Source organism: Mus caroli, unplaced genomic scaffold (genome assembly GCF_978045245.1).
Source record: "Mus caroli unplaced genomic scaffold, Mus_caroli_1 scaffold_15, whole genome shotgun sequence".
Classification (NCBI taxonomy): domain Eukaryota; kingdom Metazoa; phylum Chordata; class Mammalia; order Rodentia; family Muridae; genus Mus; species Mus caroli.
This window is the reverse complement of record NW_028227270.1, coordinates 55,915,537-55,937,055: the sequence shown is the minus strand read 5'-3', so window position 1 is coordinate 55,937,055 and position 21,519 is coordinate 55,915,537. Positions and strand designations below refer to the sequence as shown.

General features: G+C 42.6%; 1 long non-coding RNA gene across 1 annotated transcript; it reads right to left on the bottom strand.

Annotated features, from left to right (window-relative positions):
* Positions 1-1,566: 1,566 nt before the first annotated feature.
* LOC115029098 (uncharacterized) lies at positions 1,567-19,585 on the bottom strand. Its single transcript, XR_015045319.1, has 4 exons — positions 18,349-19,585; positions 8,103-8,158; positions 3,080-3,169; positions 1,567-1,634 (listed from the first exon to the last, which is right to left on the bottom strand). It is a non-coding gene; the product is annotated as an uncharacterized LOC115029098 (long non-coding RNA).
* Positions 19,586-21,519: the final 1,934 nt, after the last annotated feature.

Below are 21,519 nucleotides of genomic sequence, written 5' to 3'. Positions count from 1 at the left end.
GTTTGCATATCTGTCTGTAGAGACGGGTCCCTGGTACTCCATATCCTTACTAGGATTTAACTGGCACATTGGTTACTCTTGCCCGATCTTTTCTCTTAGTTCAACTTGCATTTCATTGTATATTTTAATCTAGTGCTCCACAAAAACGAATGAGAGTCAGTACAGTTTTAGACTTACTTACCTGCCAGTTTGAAAGGTCCTCTGTTCAAAGTCTTTTACTCACTTTTCTGTTAGTTTGTCTGCCTTTCCCAACATCTTTAGTAAGCTGACCTCTTCTACACTACTTGCTCTATACACCTGCCCTGTAACTCTGGCCTTTTTTGTCCCTTTAATGTTATTTTTATTATTTTTTAAATTTATGTTTGTTGTGTGTGGTTTGTACACAGGTATGTACATGCAGAGGCCAGGGGTATATGTTATATATAGGTGTCTTCCTTAATCAATGTTTATTCCTTTGGGACAGAGTCTCTTATTGAGCCTGAAACTAATCGTCTTGACTAGGCTGGCTGAACAGTGAACTCCTAGAATCTGCATGTCTCCAGTGTAAGGGTTACAGGCACATGCAGCCATGCCTAGCTATTTAATTTGGGTGCTCAGAATTCTTACTCAGATCCTCATGCATGTATGGCAGCCGCTCTTACCAATGAGTCATTTCTCCAGCCTGCGCTGGATTGTTTCCATGTCAACTTGACACAAGCTGAGGCCATCTGAGAGGATGGAAACTCAATTGGAAAAATACCTCCATAAGATCAGGCTGTGGGCAAACCCGTGGGGTGTCTTCTTGTTTAGTGATTAATGGGGGAGGGCCCAGTCTATTGTAAGTGGTGCTATCCCTTGGCTGGTGGTCCTGGGTTCTAGAGGAGGGCAGGCTGAGTAGTAACCCATGGGGAGCAAACCAGTAAGTAGCATGCCTCCACGACCTCTGCCTCCAGGTTCCTGCCTGTTCTGACTTCCTTCAGGAATGGACTACAATGTGGAAGTGTAAACCAGATAAACCCTTTCCTCTCCAATTTGCTTTTGGTTATGGTGTTTTATTACAGCAACAAAACCCCCTAATATAATCATGTCTTGGTAGGGTTTTATTACTGTGATGAGACACCATGACCATGGCAGCTCTTAAAAAAAAAAAGATTTATTTATTTATTTTATGTATATTCGTACACTATAGTTGTTTTGTCTTCAGACATACCAGAAGAGGGTGTCAGATCACATTGCAGATGGTTGTGAGCCACCATGTGGTTGCTGGGAATTGAACTCAGGACCTTTGGAAGAGCAGTTGGTGCTTTTAATTGCTGAAGCCATTTCTCCAGCCCAAAGATTTATTTATTTATTTATATGAGTACACTGTAGCTATCTTCAGACGCACCAGAAGAGGGCATCAGATCCCATTACAGATAGATGTGAGCCACCATGTGGTTGCTGAGAATTGAACTCAGGACCTCTGGAAGAACAGTCAGTCAGTGATCCTAACCACTTTAGCCCCCATGACAACTCTTATAAAAGAAAACATTTAATAGGGGCTGGCTTGCAGTTCAGAGGTTTAATCCATTATGATCATGGCAGGAAGCATGGCAGAGCACAGGCAGGCATGGTGCTGGAGAAGGAGCTGAGAGTTCTACATCTTGATATACAGGCTGCAAGGAGAGACTGTTATACTAAGCCGAGCTTGAGCATATGAGACCTCAAAGCCCATCTCCACAGTGAAACACTTTCTCCACTAAGGCCCTATCTATTCCAACAAGGCCACATCTCCTAATAGTGCCACTCCCTATGGGCCCAAGCATTCAAACACATGACTCTATAGGGGCCATGCCTATTCACCAAAAGTTCTAATATTATCTTTTTTTTTTTTTTCCGGTTTTTCAAGACAGGGTTTCTCTGTATAGCCCTGGCTGTCCTGGAACTCACTTTGTAGACCAGGCTGGCCTTGAACTCAGAAATCCGCCTGCCTCTGCCTCCCGAGTGCTGGGATTAAAGGCGTGCGCCACCACGCCCGGCTTCTAATATTATCTTATATAATCAAAGTTTTAAAAATTATTTTGGTCAGGTGTGGTAGTGCATGTGAAAGAGGAAAATTACTGGACACCTGAACTGTTCCTGAACTCTCTTACCCCTCCCATCCAGAGACTGTTCTCGGAACACTCCTGAACTTTTTACCCCAAGGTACCCCCTCCCAATTGAAAACGGTTCCAGGAGCATTTCTGAGATAAGGGTCTCCTGGAACGAACAAACCTAGTCCTACCCCTCCTAACTGAAGACTATGCCAAGAACATTTTTGAGATAGGGGCCTCCTGGTACTACCCCAGAATGTTCCAATAGATCGAGTACATTGCCAAAATATAGGACACGACCCCTTGGTGACGTAAAACTTGTACTTTTCCCCTTACCCTTCTCCTATAAAGGCCTGTGACAAGTCTGGGCCAATTGCCGAATCTCCTCTGCACCTTGCTGGCTGCATGAGTTTCGACCCCAGATATCTGGTATATGTGCTTTTTATGTGCTTTCTTGTCGTTGCTGTATTAAATCTTACTCTCTATACATCTTAAGTTCGGTCTCAGTGTCTTCTTGGGTGCGCGGCTGCCCCGAGGCTTGAGTGAGTGTCTCCCTTTGGGAGTCTTAGAGTCTTTCACATGCTTTTAATCCTAGCACTGGGGAGGCAGAGGCCAGTGGATCTCTGTGAGTTCAAAGCAAAGCCTGGGTAACAAAGTGAGTTTTAGGCCAGCCAAAGCTACATAATGAGATTCAGCTTCAAAATAATTTGAAAACTTTTGGGGTTTTTTGTTTTGTTTTGTTTTTTGAGCCAGGGTCTTGCTATGTTGCCCAGGCTGGCTTTGAACTCTTGGACTTAAGCAATTCTCCCAGCTCCGTCTTCCAAGTAGATGGCACTTCAGGTGTATGCTCTCATGACCAGCATTACAAAATTTAAATTTTTGATGGAATCAAGTTTAGCAGTAAATTCTCATTATTTGGACTTTGGGTGTTTTTAGCATTTTCACACAAGCCTTGCAAAACAAAGGCATTTTCCCTATCAGCAGCCTAACCACCGTCAAGTTCTATTTATTGGTGCTTAGCTGCTCACCTGGGTGAATACAGTTTGAGAATTTCTCCTCTGAGAGCCAAGGTGTTTCTTGTTACCTGAGTATCACTTCTGGTTTGGAAATGAAGAACCCTGTTGACAGAAAACATGTGAGAGCTGTGTGATCCGGGTCTCGCAGTGTCCGCCTCCCACCCTCGGGTGCGTGGGAGCATCTTCCCACCAGGACCAGTTCTCCAGTGACCAAGCTGGCCTGGTTGGGCTCCACACCCTCCAGAGATCTCAATTCCACTGCAAGACATAAGGCCTGGTGACACCTGCTTCTGCGCAAAGCTAAGTGAGAATGCAGTTCCCAGAAGGCTGCACAATAACTTTAGCTATCTCGGACTACATCTCCCAGAATGCTTCGCCTCTGCTCAGTCCTGGTGTTTGTTCTTGGAAGGTTTAGGGAATAGTACAGCGCTATGGAAAGTCTATCTTGATACCTGAAACCCAAGTTCTGCCGAGCACCAGAGACTGTGTTTAGATCTTATAACACAAGAGCAAATGCAATGTGTGTCTGGGATAGCATCTTGGTTGCAGGGACCAAGCTGAAAAATGCATCCAGGATCAATAAGTGAAGCTCGTCTATGGACTGGATATCACACTTATATTTAAAAAAGTTATAGTGAATCCTATTACTTGTAACTATACTAGGATTATGTAGGTAATTGAAGTCACTTTTTTAAATAAAAGATTTATTTATTTATTATATGTAAGTACACTGTAGTTGTCTTCAGGCACACTAGAAGAGGGCGTAAGATCTCGTTACAGATGGTTGTGAACCACCATGTAGTTGCTGGGATTTGAACTCGGGACCTTTGGAAGAGCGGTCAATGCTCTTAACCGCTGAGCCATCTCACCAGCCCCTGAAGTCACTTTTTAAGTGATGTATACTAAAGTATTTCAAGTGTACCTATAGGGCTAGGGAATCTCATATACATATCTACCTATTGAATTATGTATTTTTCATGCTTTCCACATTTTATATGAAGAAAACTGTAAGGCATCTAGTTGTGTGTTTTTATCTGTGTGTCTGCAGGTGGAGGTTAGTAATGAGGCTCTCTCCTTCTATATGGGTCCTGTGATCAAACTCAAGGTGTCAAGAGTTCGGCAGCAAATACTTTTACCCTTGGAGCCAATCTAGCCCCATCTTGCTGGCCCTTGCCAAAATATTTTAATATGAAGCTTGTGCAGGGAGAAGTCTGGACTGTCGTTTTGTTGTATAGTTGTTCCCTCCAGATCTTTCAGACTCCAGAGACTGACAGGAAGGCTATGCTGTCTCTGTGTGAATTGAATCTTTGGGGTGGGGTGGGGGGGAACGTAGTTGGCAACACTCCAAGTTCTCTGGGAAGTCAGGCATTCGGTTCCTAAGTGCTCTTGAATTCAGGGTGGCCAAGAGAAGACACCGAGGAACAACTATCGTGAACAAAACTGTACATTAAAACAATATTTAGAAAACTGAGTTCACTATCGTCATATGAGAATAACACCTGTGATCCTATTTCTGGAAAAAAACAATAAAAGCTTTTTAAAGCCCAGCAGTGTTAGCCTGCACCTTTAATCCCAGGATTTGGGAGGCAGAGACAGGTGGATCTCTGTGAGTTTGAGGCCCTCCTGATCTACAGAGGGAATTCTAGGACAGCTAGGGCTTCATAGAGAAACCTTGTCTCAAGGAGAATAAAAAAGCTATTTGCTCGTAGAACTACTACTAGTGGGGCTGGCGAGATCGCTCAGCGGGTAAGAGCACTGACTGCTCTTCCAAAGGTCTTGAGTTCAAATCCCAGCAACCACATGGTGGCTCACAACCATCCGTAATGAGATCTGATGCCCTCTTCTGGAATGTCTGAAGACAGCTACAGTGTACTTACATATGATAAATAAATAAATCTTTAAAAAAAAAAGAACTACTACTAGTACTAGTTGTTGTAGTAGTAGAAGAAAAGAAAAAGACAAAAGTAACAACAAAAAACCTAAAATAAAACCAAACCAAACCCCTGAAAGCATGCTCAAACTCAAATAAGAACACTAACTGCACACTCTGCCTCTTCTGGAGACTGCAGAACTCTTTCTTACACATGCACCTTCTGACGTTGCAATGGAACTTCAGGGCAATGCAATGGAAACCTCTGACCAAATCTGACGACAACCTCATCACTCACACTCACAGGGGGACACACAGTTTGGTTATTTTATGACAGGTGTTTTATATGGCAGTGAGAGAATACGTTTCAATTATCGAGAAAAGAACCAAGTGCTGTTGAGGTGAGTATAATCTTAATGACGACCTCAATGAAAACCTTAAATATATTAGATGAAAGGACCATATTTTCTTTAATAATTAATACTAATTATTTTGTTTTGTGTTGAGACAGGGTCTCACTATGTAGCCCTGGCTGTCCTGGAACTCACTATGTAGACCAGGCTGGCCTCGAACTCACAGAGACCTACCTGTCTCTAACCCTGAATGCTAGGAGTAAGGAGTATGTGTTGCCAACCTGGCTGATTATTTCCTTTTGTAAAGCAGACTTTGTGTGTGTGCTTGTGTGTGCAGGCTCCCACATACCTCAGCATTGTGAGGGGTCAGAGGACAAGTCTCAGGAGGCAGTCCTCACCTCCCATCTTGGTGAAGCAGGGCTCTCTGGTTTCTGCTGCAGAGCTTTGCAATCTAGGATAGCTGGCTGGAGAGCAGCCAGGAAACTCTCCTGTCTCCCTCTCTATCTCCCACCTCACTGTTACAGATACCATATCTGGCTTTTTACTGGATTCCAGGGATGGGAGCTTGGGTTGCCAGGCTCTCCTGACTAGTGGTTTCACCTGCGGAGACATCTCAGCAGCCCAAATTATGTAATCCCTGCACTTGGTAGGTGGAGGCTGGAGGATCAGAAGTTCAATGTCATTTCTATCCACATAGCAAGTTCAAGGGCAGCCTGGACTTCTTGAGATATAGGAATATCTGGTTATTTTAGCATCAATTTTGAAATCAGTCATCCTTTCCCATCCCATTACCATGGAACAAATGATGACTTCCAGGTGCAGCACAGAGGGTTTAAAGAAGGAAAGAACATGTTGTTTCACATAAAGCAAGATAGGGCCTGAGCAGATTACAGCGTTTCCCGAATATGCGAGTTATGTGAGTCATAGAGCAAAAGCTGACCAATGTAGAGTCAGAGCGTGCCAAACCTGTTGGGACATGATTGTTAAGTAACTGAACCTCTCATACGAGTTAAAATGTTGGATAGAAAGTACAGTGTCATCAGTGAAGGAAGTGTTTCCCAGAGGCTGTTAGTATAGTCCACACCGCTGAGGGAAAAACAGGGGTTTGCCATGTTATATGCAACAACCACGCAAAAAATAACACAAAAGTATTTAGGAAGGAAACTGGCCCTTCAGAAGTGTGTACATCAGAAGGCACCAGGACAAAAGGAATGTGGTAGGGTACGATGAATTTCCAAATTTTTCATGAAAGGTTTGTCATTAATACACATGTACAAAGTTGCAGCTAATGTCAGAATTGCTTATAAAGCAAGAGAGACATAATTCTTTTATATCTATGAGTTTTAATATACATGATAAATATCGATATTTATCAATGATATACATACATAATGCTATATATATCATATATATAAATATATCTGTTAAGTGGCATGCTTATATTCTTAACACAGACAACCTCAAAGCACTCACCAGCTCCTTCTCTGTCAGTTCTAACCTTGCCACAGGTAATGCAGAGGTAGACTGAGCTATAAATAAATCTATTTTCCCATTTTAATTATTTTATGTATTTTTAAAAAAAAAAACCCATGGTCTCAAAATGTTCACAGAAGTTTTATTCACAATAGCCCCAAGCTGGAAAACAAACAAACAAATAAACAAAAATATCGACCCACTGATGAGAACAAATTTCAATGTTTGAGTAAAGGAGTCCTTGACAAAACAGAATAAACTACTGCCAGACAGAAACACACATGAACCTCAAAAACCTTATGCTCTGTAAAATAGACCACACCACATGTACCACAGCACAGATCAAATGTAGTTAATGATTATACTCATAAGTGTAGGATGGTAAAACTATGCCGGGAAGTTTGGTAAGGTAGAGCAATTTGAGATCCAGAGACTAAGTGGCCACACACCTGAGATTTAGGCGATTCCTTGCTCCCTGCCAGATTCCTGACCTGAAACACATGCCATGCTTCTCACATAAAAGAAATTTGTCCTGTGGTCTTGTAAGCCCAAAACAGAGTTCTCCATGCTAATGAGGTACCTAGAGGCCCAGAGGGCTTAGCCAATAAGCTTCCGATCCCAGACATTCCTCCCAATAAAAGGTATTTAATCTCAGAAGTGGGTAGGGTACGTTATACATCCATTTTCTGTCATAACCAGTAAACTGTTTAGAACCGTGGACTATCTCTTTCATCAAGATCCGCTGTGGGGAGCCTTGGAGAAGGCGTTCGACCTCAGAGCTGCAGCTTAATTCTCTAGTAGAAGGCCTCTCTGTGCTCCCAGCCACAACCACTACTAAGCTTGCCTCCACTAAGCTAAGGACGACCATCACTGGGACAAGCCAGAGCTCCCCTTTCCCCCAGCCCCCGGGGCTAGACGCTGTCCCCAGCTCACCCTGATTCTGTTCTCTGCTATTCCATGACTCCCAGACAAGGGTCAGAGAACCCCACAGCCCTGGCCTCACTGCAGGCTCAGGGATCCTGAACCAGCTCCAGCTTCCCACTCCCCCCTGGGTGGTGTCTCTGCACTTCCCTACAGCCCAGCCCTTGCCTGGTAGTAATATGGGATAAGCCCAGTCAAACTCCCTTGTTCCACTTCCCCAAGAAGCTGTGCCTAACGGTGGAGCAGATGTGGACCAACACCTCTGAGTTGTTATTTAGAAACTGGGGCTCAGGTGAAAAAGTCGGAGGTTACAGAGACTTACTTGGGTTCCACGTTTCCTTTTCTAGTTAGTACATGGACTCTTCTAAGCCTCACACATTCAATACATTACAAAGTAGGGAATGAACAAAGATCTCACCTGAGGTTATTCATTTTCTGTGGCTCTTGATAATGTAGAGAGCTGTGAAAGTCCAACTGGGGAGACAGGAAGTGGACGGGTCACAAGGTCAGCCTACCTCACTGTTCTTAGATTCACAATTCCGGTGTTTTAAAAAAATTTTTATTTATTTTATTTGGTTTTTTCGAGACAGGGTTTTTCTGTGTAGCCCTGGCTGTCCTGGAACTCACTCTGTAGACCAGGCTGGCCTCGAACTCAAAAATTCTCCTGCCTCTGCCTCCCGAGTGCTGGGATTAAAGGCGTGCGCCACCACGCCTGGCTTATTTATCTATTTTATGTATATGGTACACTGTAGCTGAACAGATGGTTGTGAGCCTTCATGTGGTTGTTGGGAATTGAATTTTTAGGACCTCTGCTTGCTCTGGTCAACCCCACTCGCTCCAGCCCAAAGATTTATTTATTATTATATATTCAGTCTTACCAGAAGAGGGTGCCAGATCTCATTACGGGTGGTTGTGAGACACCATGTGGTTGTTGGGATTCGAACTCAGGACCTTCCTAAGAGCAGTCAGTGCTCTTACCCACTAAGCCATCTATCTCCCTAGCCCCAAAATAAACTCTTCTAGATTAAATTAACAAAGATGCACATATCTTCCTAGATAATGAGATAAAGACTACTTTAGCAAACATATTCTAAAGGCACAAATACTGTTTGTTTATTAAAAGTAACTTAGTGAAGGCTGGGAGAGATGGCTCAGAAGTTAAAAGAGCTTGTTGCTCTTGCAGTGAATTTGGGTTCAGTTCCAACCACCCACATGAGGTGCCTTCAACTCCAGAGGATCTGATGCCTCTGGCCTCCAAGAACAATTGTATGATGTGCTCATACCTACAGGGCATGTACACACCTAGGCATCATTTTAAAAAAAACAATAAAAGTAACCCTATAAGAATTAACTAACCAGGTATAGAATGTGCCTGACCATGTCTGGTCCAAAATTAACTTAGAAAGCTTCTTTGTGTGGGTCACTGATCCTTGACATAAACGATACATAAAAAATGTACAAAAAGAGATGAGGTTTTTGTGTGTGTGTGTGCTTTGTTTTTTAACCTGAACTTGAAGGAATAAGGGTCCAGAATAGCAATGCTGTTGAGGGGAGGAATCGGGGATGAGCAAATAAAGAAGTCAGAAAGTTGGAATCCGGAGGTCTGCATGACCTGATGACACATGTCAGCATTTCTATTAATAAGTATAGCATCTTATCTGTTTGCAGGGGGTGGGAAGGGATGGAACAGACTTAACAGAAAACTATCCCACAATGGGATAAAGAAGTCAACAGGAATCTAATCAAGCAATGTTGCACAAAAGCAACACAGGGTCAAGTGCATCACAGACCAAATAGCCTTGGGACTGATAACCACAACCCTTGAATGGGGAAGAGTTGGGTGCCCAGGATCTGAAATGGCAGTTCCCCCAAGGCCCTTGGCACTAGGACATTCATTACTAGCTTCCTCAAGCACGTTCCTGGTTTTAGACATAGAACTGTGTTCCTTCTGCATTCATCAGGGACCCAGAGAAAGCCATGAAGCCTGGCTCCTAACAGTTTCCACTCATTTATTACTTAGTGTGTGTCTTAGTGAGGGTTTTACTGCTTTGAACAGACACCACGACCAGGGCAGGTCTTGTAAAGGACAACATTTAATTGGGGCTGGCTTACTGTCCATTATCGTCAAGGTGGATCAGGGCAGCATGCAGGCAGGCATGGTGCAGAAGGAGCTGAGAGTTCAACACCTTCATCCCAGGCAGCTAAGATAAAGGTGTGTTACTGTGTAACACACCTACTCCAACAAGGCCACACCTACTCCAACAGGGCCACATGTTCTAATAGTGCCACTCCCTGGGCTAAAAATAAACAAATCATAACAGTGTGTGAAGTTTGTGTGTGTGTGTGTGTGTGTGTGTGTGTGTGTGTGTGTGTGTGTGTGTGTAAAGGTGCCTGCAGATTCGAGGCATCAGATCTGGTGCAGCTGGAGTTTCTAATTGTGAACCATGTGCTGTGAGTTCTAGAAACTGAAATTGGGTCCTTTGTAAGAATAGTATGGGCTCTTAATCTTTGAGCTAACTTTTTCATCCCTTGTTTGTTTCTTTTGTGACAGGCTTTCTCTATATATTCCATGCTGGCCTGGAACTCACTTTGTTGCCAAGGCTGCTTTTAAGTGCATGTCAATCCTCCTGCCTAGTTTTTTTTGTTTTCTTTTTCTCCCCCACTTGGTTTCTTAAGATGGTGTTTCTCTGTGTAGACCAGGCTAGCCTCAAACTCAAAGATCCACCTACCTTTACCTCTTGAGTGCTGGGACAAAAGATGTGTGCCACCATACCTAGCTTGTTTCCTTATTTTTAATGTGCTTATCTGTTTTCCCAAAACTGCCTGGCTCCTGTCTAATCCACAGATGTTCCTATACTTCATTGCATATAATTTTTTATTATCTATGTGAGAAGCTTATGGTTTATAGATTTTATCCTGCTTAAGAAACCTTTATAGGGGCTGGTGAGATGGCTCAGCAGTTAAGAGTGCTGACTGCTCTTCCAAAGGTCCTGAGTTCAAATCCCAGCAACCGCATGGTGGCTCACAACCATCCGTAACGAAATCTGATGCCCTCTTCTGGAGTGTCTGAAGACAGCTACAGTGTACTTACATATAATAAATAAATAAAATATTTTTAAAAAGAAACCTTTATAGGCATTCATCGTAAAAATCTTCTATCTAGGGCTGTGGAGGCAGCTCAGTGAGTACAGTGCTTGCATGACACGCATGAAAGCTTGGGTTCCATGTCCTGCACCACAAGAACCAGGTGTGAAATGAATTATCTGCTGACCCAGGTCTCCAGTGGTGGAACTGGGAGGCTCAAAAGCTGAAACTTCTCCTTGGCTATACAACAAGTTCAAGAAGAGCCTAGGACACACAAGACTTGTCTTTTAAAAAAAAATTGTGTGATTACAACTTTTCTTGCAGTCCACGAAGAGTGTCAGGCCTGTGCTAAAAATTGAAGCTGGTCCTCAACTTGAAGCAAATTTGCCAATACACAAGGATTAAATAAAGCAATTCTCTGAAATGGCACAAGATTACCATCTACAGTTATTATCTCTTGCTCTTTCCCCCCAAGGCCCTGCCAACCACTCTTCAGCTTTCTTGACTCTGAGTGTGGCAACATCGCGTCAGCACAACCACACAGGACTCATCTGTGCCTGGCTCATTCCATCTGGAGGAAGGTTCTCAAAGCTCCTCAGAATCTTCTTCCTTTTAGAGGCTGAGTCACATTCCAGTGTCTACACACATTGTGCTGGTCTGTCCACCCAAAGACATTTGTTTCCACCTTCCAGCCACAACACTGCTGTGAATATGGGCACAATACTCTCTTTGTGAGTCTGCTTTAATTCTTCTGTGCATAGATCCAGGTTCTAGGTCAGATTATAATTCTGGGTTGTTTTTTTAAAGGTTTATTATTTTTATCTGTGTGTTTGATAGCATGCATGTATATGCACCATCAGAGTACCTGGTGAATATGGAGGCCAGGAGAAGGCCGAGGAACCCCCTGGAACTGGAGTTACAGGTGGTTGTGAGTAACTATGTCCTCTAGAAGAGCAGCTGGTGTTCTTAATACTGAGCTGTCTCTCTAGTTTTATATATATATATATATATATATATATAAACAATAATTCCCCATGGCCTCTTCCCTGTAGCCTCTGTGACCTCTCTATTCCTTTTGACTGCATATTTGCATGACTCAGGTACTTCATATCAATGAATCATGCAATCCTTGTCTGTTTATGTCTGGCTTATTTCACTTAGCATGCTTGCAGAGTCATACAATGTGTCTATCAAAGTAACTTTTATTCTCCTGTAGTAATTGTCCTCTCAGAGGCTTACTGCCTCTATCTGCTAACCTAAGCTTACTCCAGGAAGTTTTGAGCTTCTATTAAGTCTTATCTAGGCCTAGAGTGTTTTCAGTCTCTGAGACTTACTGCTGAATAGGCTTACCACTTCCTAGTTCTTTCTGATCTCTGGCTGGCTAGCTGGTTGAACTGAGCTTTTCTGGCTCAGATTCCTCTCTAAACTGACTGATTCAATCTGGCTTCTCTCTCTATGGGCCTCTCCTGAATTGTTCTCTGTAACCTCAAATTAACTCTAACAATCTATTTTAATCTGGTTCTTTCTCATTCTCTGGCTCATTTTTTTTGTCTTTATCAGTGTCTAGTTTGTTCTTTCTCTGCAACCTGATTCTGTAAAACTTTCCCAGTAAAATCTGCTTCCTGGGCTGGAGAGATGGCTCAGTGATTAAGAGTACCTACTGCTCTTCTGAAGGTCCTGAGTTCAAATCCCAGCAACCACATGGTGGCTCACAACCACCCGTAATGAGATCTGATGCCCTCTTCTGGGGTGTCTGAAGACAGCTACAGTGTACTTACATACAATAATAAATAAATAAAACTTTAAAAAATCTGCTTCCTTCTCTTCTCCCCAAGCTGCTTTCTCTCTTTCTCTCTTTTTTTTTTGATGTTGTATGTATGTATATATATATATATATATATATATATATATATATATATATATATATTTTTATATATATATATTTTTTTTTTTAGGTATTTTCTTCATTTACATTTTAAGTCCCCCATACCCTCTCCACCCCCACTCACCCCCCCCCCACTTCTTGGCCCTGGCGTTCCCCTGTACTGAGGCATATAAAGTTTGCACCACCAACGGGCCTCTCTTTCCACTGATGGCCGACTAGGCCATCTTCTGATACATATGCAGCTAGAGACACTAGCTCTGGGGAGTACTGGTTAGTTCATATTGTTGTTCCACCTATAGGGTTGCAGATCCCTTTAGCTCCTTGGGTACTTTCTCTAGCTCCTCCATTGGAGGCCCTGTGATCCATCCAATAGCTGACTGTGAGCATCCACTTCTGTGTTTGCTAGGCCCTGGCATAGTCTCACAAGAGACAGCTATATCAGGGTCCTTTTAGCAAAATCTTGCTAGTGTATGCAGTGGTGTCAGCGTTTGGAGGCTGATTATGGGATGGATCCCCAGATATGGCAGTCTCTAGATGGTCCATCCTTCGTCTCAGCTCCAAACTTTGTCTCTGTAACTCCTTCCATGGGTGTTTTGTTCCCATTCTAAGAAGGGGCAAAGTGTCCACACTTTGGTCTTCGTTCTTCTTGAGTTTCATGTGTTTCACAAATTGTATCTTATATCTTGGGTATTCTAAGTTTCTGGGCTAATATCCACTACCAGTGAGAACATATCATGTGAGTTCTTTTGTGATTGGGTTACCTCACTCAGGAAGATGCTCTCCAGGTCCATCCATTTGCCTAGGAATTTCATAAATTCATTCTTTTTAATAGCTGAGTAGTACTCCATTGTGTAAATGTACCACATTTTCTGTATCCATTCCTCTGTTGAGGGACAACTGGGTTCTTTCCAGCTTCTGGCTATTATAAATAAGGCTGCTATGAACATAGTGGAGCATGTGTCCTTCTTACTGGTTGGAACATCTTCTGGATATATGCCCAGAATATATATATGTGGGATCCTCCGGTAGTACTATGTCCAATTTTCTGAGGAACCGCCAGACTGATTTCCCAAGTTGCTTTCTTTTAAGTAGCTTCTTTCTCCTCTCTCTTCTCATGAGAGTTGGGCATATCCTATCCTATCAAATCTTTCTGATTCATCACTTTGTCAGCCACTCAATTTCAGACATGAAAGTAATTTTTTGTTTTGTTTTTTTTTTTTGGTTTTTCGAGACAGGGTTTTTCTGTGTAGCCCTGGCTGTCCTGGCACTCACTTTGTAGACCAGGCTGGCCTTGAACTCAGAAATCCGCCTGCCTCTGCCTCCCCAGTGCTGGGATTAAAGGCGTGCGCCACCACGCCCAGCCGAAAGTAATTTTTAAAAAATTATCTATGTGAGAAGCTTAAGGTTTATAAATTTTATCCTGGCTCAAGAAACCTTTATAGTCATTCAGGACTTTCAAAGACATCATTTCCAAACATGAGTCCTTCCTTCTAAAAAACTAACTTTACCTTCATTATTTGGGATTAAAAGTGTGTGCTAAGTAAGGGCTGAGCCACATCATAACTAGAAACAGGACTTTTCAGTAAATAACACAATCTCAGTGTTCATAATGTGATCAAATATCCTGCAACATGTGTCAGAATATCATTCCTTCTAAGGGTCAATGATACACCATGATATGTATGTGCCACTGGAAAAAAAATCTATTTATAGCCAGGAAGACACAGTACACATCTTTCATCCCAGCACGTGGGAGTCAGAGGCAGGCAGATCTTTGAGTTCGAGGCCAGACTGGTCTACAGAGTGAGTTCCAGGATAGCCAAGGTTACACAGAGAAACCTTGTCATGAAAAAACAAACACAACAACAGAAATCTATTTATGCGATGATGATCATTTGTATTACACCTGCCATCCACATTCTGTTAAGCAATGTGGTTGCAGGCATTGGGCAGAAGTAACTATTTTAACCCTTGTTTTCAGTTCCTTTGGTACACACAGATGCTCACTGACTTGTGGTTATGTCCTGAAAAACCCATATTAAGTTGAAATAGTGTATGCCAAAATCCATCTTAATACCCGCAATCCAGCAAACATCATAGTCTAGCCTACATTATTACTATGCTTAAACAAGCTACATATTATTGTGTGTATCTGTATAATTGCGTGCACATGTGCATACCACAGCATGAATTTGGAGGTTCGACTCCAACTTGCAGGAACCAGCCCTCTCCTTCTATTATATGGGTCTAGGGATAGAACTCAGACAATTGGTCTCAGCGGCAAGTGCCCTTATCTACTGAGCCATGTCCTGGGCCTAGCCTACGTGAAATATCCTTCAGAATACGTGTATCAGCTGGCAGAGGAGTAAAATAATGAAACACAAACAAAACATAACACTGTGACAAGTATCTCATATAATTTGTTAGATGCACTCCACTATAGAGTATAGAGATTGTTGTATATCTTCATAATCCTCTGGCTTACTAGGGGATACAGCTTTCTGCCTTCTCCCAGCATCACCAGAGAGTATTATTTAGCACACTTCACATATGGTTAGCCCAGGACAAGAACCAAATATAAATTCAAAGTATAGTTCTGTGATGGGGTAGATGGCTCAGAGAGTAAAGTGCATAACGCATAAGTATTAAGACCTACTAAAAAGTATACAAACAGGGCTGGAGAGACAGCTCAGCAGTTAAGAGCACTGACTGCTCTTCCACAGGACCTGAGTTCAATTCCCAGGAACCACAGGGTGGTTCATAACCATGTGTAATGGGGATCCGATGCCTTCTTCTGGTGTGCCTGAAAACAGCTACAGTGTACTCATATACATAAAATAAATAAATAAAACTTTAAAAAATAAATAAACAAAGGTAGGTGTCCGAGTGCTGACATCAACGTCTGGCTCTTGCATGCATGAACTCACACAAACATGAACACACATACACACAAACATGTGCACACGTGTGCACACAGAGACACACACCACTGCATACAAAATATAGCTCCTATTTAACGTGTACCATTTTTGAAGCTCTATAAAATTTTTTAAAATGTGATTAGAACTGCTAAGATGGAGACCATGTGTGCTTAGGAGTGGAGCTGCTGTACTGTAGAAAGCTTCCTTTACCGTAGGCACTGCCTCAGGGTGCCCACAGCAGCTGGTGTTTTATATTTGCTTCTCATACAAGCAATCCTAATGGACATGAGGTGGCATCTCAATGTGGTTTGGGTTATATTTCTTTAAGGTTATCAGTCCTGAGCATTTTTTTTAAAGAGTTGATTCATTATTTGTGTATCTTCTTTACAGAAATGACAATGTAAAACTCTTGCCTATTTTTGAATGGGTTGTTATTATAGGTGTTCATAAGGCTTATATTTTGAAGCCCTTATCCCTTGCGTGACTCTATTTGTAGATAGGCTTGTGAGTATGAGTAATTAAGGCTAATGAGGCCACAAGGTAGCTGAATGGACTAGTGTTTTTATAAGAGAGACACCAGACAGTGCTCCCCTTTTCTCTATTTCCTTCTCCTCCTCCTCCTCCACTCCCTGAGAGCACAGAGGAAAGGACCCAGGGAGAGGCAGCAGCCTGAATGCCAGCCAGGAGAGAGGCCAAGAGAAGCCAGTCTTGTAAAACGTCAACTCAAAAACTGAGGACTAAGTAATTACCTGCTGTTTAAGTCATCAGTCTGTGGTATGCTGTGATCTGAGCAGACTAACATAGTCATAAAAGAAAAAAAAAAGATGAAAAATCGATCTATGTCGATCCACACCTCTTGTTTTGAGGGAGATATTATTAAGACTTGAAAAGGCACCCAGCTTAGTGGTGCATGCCTTTAATCCCAGGACTTGGGAGGCAGAGGCAGGCAGATCTCTGTGAGTTCGAGGCCAGAGTGGTCTACTTGGTGAATTCTAGGCCAACCAGGGCTGTATAGGAAGACCCTGTCTCTCTCAAACAAACAAGAATAGAAGAAATTGGTGTAATTGCATAGACCTATAAGCCTTGGACTCAGGGAGCTGACAGGGGAGGAGTAATGAGACCTTTTGGATCCTATCAGGGGACATAGTGAGATCGTCTAAGGAAGGAAGCCTATGAAGAAAAACACATGAGAAAACAAGTCACAAATCCCCAAAGGAATATTTTATAGAACACAGAGTTCTCTAAATCAGTAATAAATATGGGGGAGGGGGAGTTAAATGGGCACTTCTCTCCAAGTAAAAACTTGCTTATTATTAAATATTAGGGGAAGGCAAATTTAAACCAAATAGAAATACTGTTAGAAAGCCTAATGTAGTAGATTAAATAATGTAAAAAGAAGAAATAACAATATTATTGAATGCTAGTAAAGATGTAGATCTTGGGCCAACAAGATGGTTTAATGGATAAAGGTGCTTGCTGTACAATCCGATACCCTGAGTTTGATCCCTGCAACCCACTGTGGAGACAATCTACTCCTGAAAGTTGTTCTCTGACCTCTACAAGCCCATATGTATGTACCCAAACATGTATACACACACACACACACACAATATAGTTACATATATAATTATAGGAGTTTGATCCCTGGAACCCATTGTGGAGATAATCTATTCCTGAAAGTTGTTCTCTGACCTCTACAAGCCCATATAGATGCACCCAAGCATGTATATACACACACAATAAGATATATAATAACAATAATATATAATGATGATGATGATGATGATGATAAATAAAGTTAACAAAAAAAAATGGCGAGTTTTGTTGGGTATGGCAGCACATGCCTACAATTGCAGCACTTGGGAGATAGAGACAGGAAGACCAAGTGTTCAGTACCAGTTTCGGTTACCTGAGATCTGTCTTAAAACAAATAGACAAGCTGGGCATGGTGGCAGAGGCAGGCAGATTTCTGAGTTCCAGGCCAGCCTGGTCTACAAAGTGAGTCCCAGCACAGTCAGGGCTATACAGAGAAACCCTGTCTCGAAAAAACCAAAAAAACCAACCAAACAAACAAAAAAAAAAAACCAAACCAAAAAAAAAAACCAAAACAAAACCCAAAACAACAAAATAAAAAAAACCAAATAGACAAATATGCAACTGTAAATATGCAGAGCCTTAGCATCCCTAGAATTTTCAGTGTTGGTGGGGATGCAAAATGGCATAGTCACTTTGCAATTTAGTAAAAAGGAACAGCCAGACTGGTTTTTGTTTTATCACTAAACTTATATTAAATAATAATAATTTTGGGGACAGGTTCTATTTTGTAGCTCTGGCTTTCCTGGAACTCAGTATTTAGAGGAAGCTATCCTTGAGCTCACAGGGACCCATGTGCTTCTTCCTGTGTGTTGGAATTAAAGTAGGGCACCACCTCACCTGGCATCTGTATTATTATTAGCTGTGTGTGTCTGGGTGAAGATACCAGAGAACAACTCTCATTCCAACATGTGGCTTCTGGGGATCAAATCATATCGCCAGGCTTGGGTTGTAAAGCCCTTGCCAGCAAAGCCATCTCACTGGTCCCTGAGTGTTTCTTACAGTGTTGTACACTTATGAGGCCCTGTAAAACCACTTACTTCATATTGTTAAACCTTAGAGAACGAAAACATTCAATATTTATGGGTGGAAATCCCCCACGTATATATGAATAAATTGTGGATTCGCCATGCGATGATCACCATTCATCAAAGCAGCTAGCTAAAATATGAACATCATACCTGTGACCCACTCAGTGCAACGAGTCTTTGATTCCTGAGGCATTCACTGGAAAGGTCCCTTCAGATCGTAGTCAATCATACTCTCAGGTCCAATTTCAGCAAAGTTTTAAATGACTCAGAAGTAATGATCATGGAAGCCAGGTGCAGTGGCGCACACCTGTAATCTAAGCACTTGCAGACCGAGGTGGAGGATTCCAAGTTTGAGGTCAGTCTGGGATGCCTCGCCAGAACGTAGAAAACCCTGGCAACGCTGACTTGCTCCTGATTGTCAAAGAGGTCAGAAGGCTGCTCTCTCCTCTGAAGAAAAGTCTGATCCTGGTGGTTCTCTGCTGCCCAGTTCACAGCTCACTACTCTCAAACAACAGTGGTTACCAGAAGCTAAAACCTGGAAACTAATTTGAGAAATCACAAACTCAGGCTTACAAGGCACTGGGGTAGATCTGACAGGACACACCACAGTTCTTAGAAAGCGTACCTGCGAGCTGACAGGTCTCTGTGAAGACCGAGATGCCGACTTTAGGCAGGTGCAGAATTAGGGCCAGATTCAGGAAAGGAATCATAGAATCATACCTACCCTGGAATCAGCGCTTCCTCAACGTCATTGTAGCCTGCACACATCCCTCCACCCACTTGAGCCTAGCTTGTTATCCTTAATGAGGACAGCAATGCTGACATCACAGTGCTATGGAGTTTATGTAAGACTGCCAGCGCAAACAACAGCGTGTTTTCTAAACAGAGGAGCAGTTGTCAATCAGGACTTAGGAACCTGCACAAGGTTGTTTGCAATCTCAAGTTTTAAAACAAGGCCACGCGGTCAATAATGATTAAAATCCCCGTGTTTGGCTGACCAATGGATTCTTACTGAGGACAAAGACGGAATTTGCTGGGAGTTTATGGCTCTGGAGCTCAGGGTCTCCAGGCGACCAGAGCCTGTGAGCCCTAGCACGAAGTCAGGCAGGTTTTGGGTCCGGCAGACATGATGGCACCCACCGCCTGAGCACTCATTTCCACCTTCAACCCCAGCGTTCCCACACTAGGGAACTGGAGCTTGTACCCCCGGGCTTCCTGCTCCCGCCCTGTAGTTCTCTATGGATTCTGCCAGGTTTCAAGAAAACTATCCCCGAACTCCATTCCACCCCAGCTGAACATCCTCCAGGTCGCTAACACCTTGTCACAGCTTTGGACCGTATGGATGGAATCCAGGAGACCCAGTCCAGGACTGCAGCTTTGGAGATCGGGGTAGGGGTGGGGGTGGGGTTAAGCCTGGCGCATTTCAGACTACATTTCCCATAAATCTCCTCGCCTTAGGGAGGTGACCTTCAGACTTTAACCCCTCACCACTGGGTCGGAAGGTGCTCGGTCTGAATACCCACAGACTAAATTTGTGGGCTAAATTTCAGTTCTTCGGTCCACTACAACGCGCAGTCCTTTACCAAATCCAGACTGAATAAACAAACAAAACAAAACAAAACAAAACAAAATCAGTTGTCAAGACATTAGGAACAAGCTGAGAAATTTGAATATGGGTTGACAATTAGAAATTTATGGAATTAGCTGGGTGTGATGCACATACAAATGTTAAAATTAACCACAGCTTTCTGAGAAACAAGAGGATTGCCAGAAATACAAGGACAATTAGGTCTATACATCGAGTTCTAGGCTAGCCAGGGCTAGAGAGTGAGCCACTGCCTCATAAAATAAAACAATTTAAAGAAATATTTCACTCATTTTAAACCGAATTATATTGATCAATATCCTTATAAAGGGACACACAACAAAGTACTTGACATTAGAATTATCTTTGCTTATTCACTTTATAGTTTATTTTTCACAAAAACTCTTCAAAGGAAACCATTAAAAAAGTGTACATTTTTCTTAAACCAAGGGCATGGTTATAGATTCACTTTTTCAGTTTTTACCTTTTTGTGTGCTTGATATTTTTGCAATTTAAAGGCAAAAAAAAAAAAAAAAGATAAGGATTCTTCCTTAAGGTGCCCTTTAAACTCAAAGAGAAACCAAAATAAGTATCTCATGGGAACATTAAAGTTACTTAAATGTGGATTACAAGAGGGCCATAAAACTATTTGGAACCAATATAATTTATTTCAGGACACTCCCCTCCAAAAAAAACCCCAATAACTTTTTTCCCCTTGAGTCAGGGGCATATGAGCATGATAAAGATACGCGAAGCATGTGTCTGGCTGATATTAACACTAGTTTTTCCTTCTATGAGGTTTAAACTCTGGATCCTAATCACATGGAAGAAGGGAATGGGATAGAGATCTAGCTCAGTCAGTAGAGCATCTGTCATGTAGGAAGCACTGGGCATCATCCTTTGCACTGCATGAAAAACTTGTTCTGTGGTACTGTGCTCAGGGTTTTCCCGGAATTAGGGAGATAGAAGCAAGAGGATCTGGAGTAAGGGTCACCCTCCACAATGCCCTGAGCCACATGAGACCTTGTCTTTAAAAAAATAAAATAAAAGAAAGCTTTCTATTGGATGATTGTAATCCCAGTGCTGGGAGGTGGAGACATGCAGGCTCCCTGAGGCTCTCTGGCTAGTGATCCAGGCATACAGGGTGATGGCCATGTTGGAAGAGACAGAGAGAGAGAGAGAGAGAGAGAGAGAGAGAGAGAGAGAGAGAGAGAGAGGAAGGAAGGAAGAGGGGAGGAGAGAGAGAGAGAGGAGAGACAGAGACAGATACAGAGACATAGACAGAGAGAAGCAGAATAATAAGGTATGACACTCAAAGCTTTGATCTGGTCTCCACATCTGTTCACACACACACACAGCTTGTGTGATGGCCAGCATTCTAATGCTGATGCTGTCATACTAACAAGGAAAAAGAGATAAAATTTCACAATCTGGCATGGTACATTGTTGAGAAACAATGGGCTACTCAAGGGCTTATAATAAAAGAGACCTTGACAAAGAGCATGGACATGGTTATCTCAGAGAGGCATTCTGGCCTAGTGGCTGTGAGACCTTTTGTCACTACCCAATTTGACTCAAAGAGAGTAGAAAATTACCAGAACTTGGCAGAAAAGCGTTGAACACAGACTACCTACTGCTCTGGCCACAGCCATAACAGCTGCCCTTCTCTCTCCTTTCAAGTCTCTCAGATCCTAGCAAGCGTCCTGCTCAGAGCCTGTCCTGAGTCTCTGCTCCCA